The sequence below is a fragment of the Castor canadensis genome, chromosome 11 (assembly GCF_047511655.1).
Source record: "Castor canadensis chromosome 11, mCasCan1.hap1v2, whole genome shotgun sequence".
Taxonomy (NCBI): Eukaryota; Metazoa; Chordata; class Mammalia; order Rodentia; family Castoridae; genus Castor; species Castor canadensis.
The window spans coordinates 140,976,891-140,985,061 of record NC_133396.1 but is presented as its reverse complement, the minus strand read 5'-3'; positions in this window follow the sequence as shown (position 1 = coordinate 140,985,061).

The following is an 8,171-nucleotide window of genomic DNA, read 5'->3' as shown; positions in this document are numbered from 1 at the left end:
AGTTTAGACCACACGCCCTGGAGTCACAGTCCATTCTGCCATCGGACCAGCTAGTGAACTTGAACAAACTCCTAGCCTTTCCTTTTCTTTGTCTCGAAGGCAGGGTCTCTACTATCGCCTACTTCTTAGAGTTATTGTGAGGTGCGTCAAAACATTCTGTCACCAAGTTCATTCTATCTTTAGTTTGCTTAATGTTTCTGAGCCCCAGTACTTTCATTATAAAAACGACTGAAACTTGACTTCTTTAACACCTTCCGGTACAGAAGTTCCACCTTATTCCATATTTAGTCATCCCTCAGTACCCCTGGGGATTAGGTCCAGGACCCCACAATCACCCAAGACTTCAGGTGCTCAAATCCCTTAGATGGAATTTCAATATAACCCACACACATCCTAAGTCATCGCTAGATTACATATGACACCAATCTAATGCAAATGTCATGAAAACAGTTGTTACATTAGTTAGGGAAGGATGACAAGAAAAAAGTGCAATTTTCTCCAAATATTTTCGGTTGAAGTTGGTTGAATCCATGGATGCAAAGCCCATATTTATGGAGAGCTGACTGTGTGTCCACGCCTCAGAGCCGTCCCTGCTGACCTGTGAACGAAGGGCTCTGTGCTGAGAGGGCCTCTGTGGTGCACCTGGCAGCAACAGCGTCGTGTGAGGAGATTGCAGCCTCGTGGGAGCTTGCCCTCACCCCACCGCGCCCTAGAATTAACTCACAAATGTTTTGGAATTTTTTTCTTTTAAAGAATAATACACGCTGGTTACTTCATTGCAGCAGGGGGCCATAGTCATCTCTCTTGTATCATTTATTTGTTTATTTATTTATGATGGACTTTACCTTTCAGAGCAGGTTCACAGCAGAATTGAGGGAGGACGCAGAATTTCCCATCTAACTCCTGCCTCTCCTTCCCACGCATAGAGAGCCTTCTGCCTAATCAACACCCCACCCCTCAGAGACCCATTTGTTACAGTTGGTGAACCTACACTGACACATCGTTGTCCCCAGAGTCCATAGTTTACATTAAGACACTCTTGGTGGTGTGCACTCTGTGGACTTGAACAAATGCATAATGAGATTTTTCCCTCATTAGCCCATCAGAGTAACTTCCCCGCCCCAAAACTCCCCTGTGCTCTCCCTGCTCAGCCTTCCCTCCCCCAGCCCTTGGAAACCACTGGTCTTTTTACGGCCGCCATAGTTCTGCCATCTCCAGCGTGTCACACATTGGACCGACACAGTGCATAGCATTCCCACATTGGTTTATCTCACTGAGTAAGATGTGTCTAAGATTGCTCTGTGTCTCTTCCTGACTGGCTACTTCCTTTGCAGTGCTGAACAATATCTGCATAGTCTGTATTTTCCTTTATTCAGTCACCTACAGCAGGACACCTTGGTTGCTTTGACAATCATGAACAAAGCTGCTCTCAACCTTTGTATGCAGGCTTTTGTTTGGACATAATCTGTCAATTCCTTTGGGTCAACACCAAGGATCGAGATTACTGGAACACGTTAGGAGTTTGGTTTTGTAAGGAGCCACCAAGGCGCCTTCCAAATGGTTGAGCCATTTTGCACTCCCAGCAGCACTGGCTGAGTGTTCTGCTGTCCCTCGTCTTCCGCTGCACTCAATGTCGTCAGCCTCTGGATCTGGGCCATCTTAACAGTTGTGTAGGGACAGCCCGTTGTTGTTTCTGCTGGCATTTCCCTAGTGGAGTGACAGGACATGTCTTTCAATCCTTGTTTGTCATCTCTTTTGCTGAAATGTCTATGAAGGACATTGGCCCATTTTGGAATGCAGCTGTTCAATTTCTTATTTTTTAAAAATAATCCAACTGGGTACCAGTGGCACACCTGTAATCCCAGTTTCTCAGGAGGCAGAGATCAGGAGGATTGAGGTTCAAAGCCAGCCTGGGCAAACAGTTTGTGAGACCCTAGCTCAAAAAATATCCGTCACAAAAAAGGGCTGGCGGAGTGGCTCAAGTGGTAGAGCGCCTGTCTAGCAAGTGTGAAGCCCTGAGTTCAAACTCCAGTTCCTCCCCCCAAAAAAAGAAAAAGAAAGAAACCTGTACCCCAGCCCTAGGCAGCCATTATTTACTTCTTGCTTCTATGAATTTGCCTGTCCTGAGCATTTTTTTTTGTAGTACTGGGGTGCTCTACAATTGAACCACACACACCCTCACCCCTTTTGTTTTGTTATTTTTGAATAGGGTCTTGCATTTATGCCCCAGCTGGCTTTGACCACAATCCTCCTATTTATGGTTCCTGCATAGCTGGGGTGGCAGGCACACACCACCACACCCAGCTTTTACTGGTTGAGATGGTGTCTCACTAACTTTTTGCCTGGGCTGACCTTGAACCATGATCTTCCTGAGTTGCTAGGATTACAGGCGTGAGCCGCCAGCACCTGGCCTATTCTGGGTGTTTCTTATAAATTGAATCACAAAAAATGTGATCCTTTAAGACTGAGTTCTTTCACTTAGCATAATGTTTTCAAGGTTTGTTGACTTGTTGCATGGGTCAGAACTTCATTTTTTATCACCGAATAGTGTTCTATTGGTTACACTGCATTGTTTTATTTCTTCATTTATACATCTGAGTGCTTTTACAACAGACATTCCTCCGATTTGTTGACCTTAGCTGACATTCGCTGTCCACATTCCCAGGCACCTCCTGGGTGGTTCCACCTGCACTGACACTCAGAGCTCTGCTTTCCCCAGCATTCTCTAACAGTGATGTCAGCATCTGCCTTTTCCCGGGGACAGCTTTTCACTTGCACCTGTCTGTGTGAGCAATAGGACATGGGAGCTGACACAGACGCCCAGGTTCTGTAACAGAGAATGGCTTCCAGGTTCAGCGTGGTTTCCCCTCGACACCAGGCACCGCCTCCACAATGCATTTTACCCTTGCTGTCTGCTCAGCAGAGAGGCGGTTAGGCTGAATGTCATCCTGTTCTATCTGAATTAAATAGGCTCTGCATTAGAGGAGCCCACGAGCAGATGCTGCTGAGTTGTAGGACACTGTTGAGTCCAGTGGGTGTAATTTCTTTACTAAGGGGTTCCACATCTAGTCCCTGCCTGGTGCGAGCTCCCAGCTGAAAATCAGCCTCAAGCCTGGGGACGGCCATGCACCTTGGGCCCCAGTGTCTTGGGAAAAGTTTACTTTTGTGGACAAGGTCTACAGACCTGGAGAGGCCACGGAAATTCCACCAGTCTTCTTCCAAATTGTTGTGTGGCCATCCATGAGTCATTTCACAGCCACTCGGTCATTTCTTCATTTCAGCACAGAAGAAGGTAGGAGGGCCTCAGCTTCTTGAGATCATCATGAGGAAGGGGAGAGTGGGGGACAAAGAAATTGAACTGCAGATATCAATTCAGTAGTGAAAAACAGGCCAAAGCAGCGTGGGAGAACCGAGCATGGCACGGCCAGAACCGAAGGCTTGTTTTGTTACGGGCAGAAGGGAGCAATGTCTGATTTCAGCATTCACAGTTCAAACCCAGGTCTTCCAAGCCCTTCTCCTGCTCAGGCCGGCGGCAGGAGCCAGGACCAGGGGCCGAGTCACAGGAAGCAGATGTTGGCCAGGGTTACTTTTAAACCTGCAGAGGACACAGGCCAGGGATTTTTTATTTGTAATTTTATTTTAAAGAACATTTTCATTCCTTCTTGCCACAGAATTTCATGGACTACGTTTATTTTTCCTTCTCAGGCCATAGTGTATGGATCTCCTTGCAGTCAGACGTGAGGATCAGATCCATTTCTTGAGGCTTTTATTTCTCATTCCTTACGAAATCTTCTCGACTCGTAGGTGGAGCTAAAGTCTAGATTGAATCTTAGAAGAATCATACTTCTGATGTGATCACTAAATTTCTTCAGCGGAAGAAAAAGGATAGCATCACCTTCTGACTGCTCAGGGCTGAGGCTTAGCTCCTGATTGTAATTACAGGCCGTGGCGACACCCGCGACAGCGGCAGCCCGGGTCTGTTTGGAAGAGTTCTGTCAACCAAAACCACCCGTGCGAGTGCACTGCTTGAGAGGAAGGTTCCGGAAAACGGTCCCCTCCTCCAAAGTGTCAGAGGCTAAGAGTTCAAGTCCCGTGGGTTTGCTCAGGTGCGAGTACGCACACATCTTGGTTGAAGAAGTGGTAACATTGCATCATGGAATTCGGTCCATCCACACCTGAGTTCTGGCTACACTTAAACAAATACCTACTCACCTCAGGTCCTGGGCAGAGGCGCCACATTCCAGAAGGCCCAGGAAAGCTGGTTTCCACCCTTCCCGCTCCCTACCGGCATTAGCCCGACTTCCACCATCTAGACAAGGTCTGTACTTCCCCCATTCTTTAATATTTTGGTGGCACGGGGATTTGAACTCAGGACCTCATGCTTGCTAGACAAGTGTTCTTACCCCTTGAGCCACCCCACCAGCCTTTTCTTATGATGGGTTTTTTCAAGATAGGATCTCAACTATTTGCCTGGGGCTGGCTTAGAACCATAATTCTCTTGATCTCTGTTTTCTGAGTAGTGAGGATTACAGGTGTGAGCCACCAGCACCCAAGTTAAAATTTGATATACCTTTATCTCCGGGCCTCCTTTCCCCTCTCGGTTTTCTTTTTTTTCTGATTTTTCATGGAAATAATAATTTTCAGATTTAAAGGTATGTTCCTAGGCTGGGCATAGTGGTGCGTGTCTGTAATCCCAGCTACACAGAAGACAGAGATAGAAGGATCACAGTCCAAAGCCAGCTCAGGCAAAAGCATGACACCCAATCTGAAAAATAGCTAAAAAAAGCAAAAGGGCTGAGGGAGGGGCTCAAGTGGTAGAGCACTTGCCTAGCAATCTCAAGGCCCTGAGTTCAAACCCCAGTACCCCAAAAGAGAGAGAGGGAGAGGGGAAGGGGGAAAAGGGAAAGAGAAAGGGAAAGGAAGAAAATTTCTTGCACTGATAATTCATTGGAAGTTGGCCCCACTGAAAGAAAATGTAACTATAGGGGCGTGTGACCTTAGGATGGGGCATGTGACCTTAGAATAGGGGCATGTGACCTTAGGATAGGGGCATGTGACCTTAGAATAGGGGCATGTGACCTTAGGATGGGGCATGTGACCTTAGGATAGGGGCATGTGACCTTAGGATAGGGGCGTGTGACCTTAGGATGGGGCATGTGACCTTAGGATAGGGGCGTGTGACCTTAGGATGGGGCGTGTGACCTTAGGATGGGGCGTGTGACCTTAGGATGGGGGCGTGTGACCTTAGAGTAGGGGCGTGTGACCTTAGGATGGGGCGTGTGACCTTAGGATGGGGCGTGTGACCTTAGAATAGGGGCGTGTGACCTTAGGATAGGGGCGTGTGACCTTAGGATGGGGCGTGTGACCTTAGAATAGGGGCGTGTGACCTTAGGATGGGGCATGTGACCTTAGGATGGGGCGTGTGACCGTAGGGTAGGGGCGTGTGAGAGATCTTAGGGTCCAGTCCACAATGCCTTGAATTCCTATAGCATTTTATTGTTCACAAATCACTTTACATATGTGGTCTCCAAAATTTTGTCATCATAGCCATTGGGCAGCGTAAATATTGTGCCCAACTTACAGACAGAAAATGAGGTGGAAGACAGCAGGTAGGGTGACTGCAGATCATGATAACACAAGAAAAGATTTTGAACATTTTCTTCACAAAGAAATGACCACCATTCACGGAGACGGGTGTTTTCCTGGTTTGACATTATGTGATGTATTTACTTATCAAATACAGGGAACCCCATAAATATATATGATTTTTGTGTGCCAATTTTTAAATAAAATAATTTTTAAGAAAATAAAAGAAAAATGAGACTCAGAGGATTATGAAGCTTTCTCAAACAGGCTGGGATGCAGCTCAATGGTGAGCTCTTGCCTGACCTGTGCAGGGTCCTGGGTTCCATCCCAGCACTGTCCCCCACCAAAAAATCCACAAGACCTTCTCAAAATCACATAGCCAGTTAGTGTCAAAGGTGCACTTTAGGCCTTCACAACTCCCTAAGCTTTTGTCACCATATTGACATGGCTTCGTGTGTGTGTTGATGGGATGGAGCCTGGGCCTCACACATACCGTGAAAGCACCCTACCACTGGGCTACATCCCCAGTCCAAAGACTGTTTCTGTCTTTTTTCTTTTTCTTTTCTTTTCTTTCTTTTGTGTGTGTGTGTGTGTGTGTGTGTGTGTGTGTGTGTGTGTGTGTGTGGCAGTACTGGAGTTTGAACTTAGGGTCTTGCTATTGATAAGCAGGTGTTCTACCACTTGAACCATAACTCCAGCCCCTAGGATTGCTTCTAATAGCAAAAACTTGCTATAGAAACTTATTGACACTCCAGGTTTTGCTGCCAGCCCTACTTTTTTGAGTTATGCTTGGCAATGCTCCCGCCATCTTGGAAAGAAAACGTGTATGAAGCTCTCTGCAGACATTGAACTGTCAACCGTTGAGATGGATGGGTTAAATTATCTTCTTTCCTACAAATGAAGGAAAACAACTGACTCTATGCCCTCTTGCTCCAAGAATGCTTGAAATTAAAAATATCCCAGTGCTGTGACTTGAAACTGAGTACAGGAAGTTCTGCTTTTTAAATTAAGAGTTCAGCCATTTTCTTTGCAGTTGCTCTGATAGCCAACAGGGCTCTGGACAAAACCTTCCCAGGAAAGCTGTGCCTGTGTAAGATAAAGACAGTAACAATGGCTGTTCCCTGCTACCTGACAGAAGTGTTGGGAACAGCTGTGTACTTGAATAATGTGTACTTGAGCTCTGAGCGCATAGAAAGGAAGACAGGGCTTATGAGCAAGGTGTTGAGTCACCGGTGATGTCGCGCTCCATATGTGGCTGTTGCCTAAGACACCACTGAGTTCAATGTGGCTGACATGAAGATGCTACAGGAAATTAGCAGAAGAGTTGGACAGGAAGTTATCTTTTCCTTTTCAATTCCTGAAGGACCAAAATTTATTTTGGGCTATCTGCTCCAGCTGGTCTTCCAATTAGGACTGCCTCCAAGGTTCACCAAGCACTCCTCCGCGTCTTTGTCAGTCAGGCAGTCCCTCCTCTAGCGGGCCAGGGTGCTGAGGGGCCTCCAAAATTTAGAAACCCGAATGAAGGACTTGTGTGAGTGTGAGTGCGTGAGTGTGTGTGAGAGTGTGTGTGCGTCTGCGATCTGAACTCACGACCTCACACTCGCTAGGCAAGTGCTCTACCACTTGAGCCACTCCGCCAGCCCTGGGTTCTTTTTCAGATAGGGTGTAGCCTCTTTGCTGGGGCTGGCTTCAGACCACGATCTTCCTGCCTATGCTACCTGTATAGCTGGAATTACAGGTATGAGCCACCACACCCAGCCTTGAAAAAACAACCAAAAACTTTTTTCTAAAAAAGTGGCAACAGATAGGATGATTATAGCTATGAAAATATGATAGAGAGAAAAAATATTAGAAGCATACCAAAATTTCAATTGTGGCCACTGGTGGCTTCTACTTTCTATTTTGCACATGAGTTACTTCTATATTTGGGGTGTAAACTAAAATAAACTTTGTTCTCAAAAATAAAAGAGCAGATCTTTTCCCTCTAGCATTTGTTCCCAGGAAGAACAAGATCCCAGCGTCAAAGGAGCAAGAACGAATGCTGCCCAAACAAATGAATCAGTTGTTTTCTGGCTTGCATTTTGGGAGGCTTATTCCTGGTCTCTATCTGACTGAAGAATCTAATTACCTGAGCTCAGACACCCCTTCTGGGCACACCTATAACCCCAGCATTGAGGAGGCTGAGGCAGGAGAATCAAGAGTTCAGCACTAGCCTGGGCTGCATAGCGAGACCCTGTGTCAAAGGTAAGATGAAGGTGGGAATAAGGGTCTAGGTGTGGTAGAGCTCCCGCACAGCACCAGGCCCTGAGTGCAAACTCTGCCAGAGAAAGAGACAGAGAGAGATGTAGACAGAGAGACAGACAGACAGGGACAGGGACAGAGAGACCCCTTTCCTGTGAATATATTGACAATCTTCAAAAGGCCCTGGGCAACCATGAAAGCTGTGCAAATCACTGGCGATCAAGAATTAATTGACTGTAAAAACCAATAATAGAGAGATTACATGGAGTCAGTGTCCCCAGGTTCTCGAATTGCCCCTCACCCTGAGGTGTGCATTTCCATGGCGGTTCCAAAATAAAGGGATT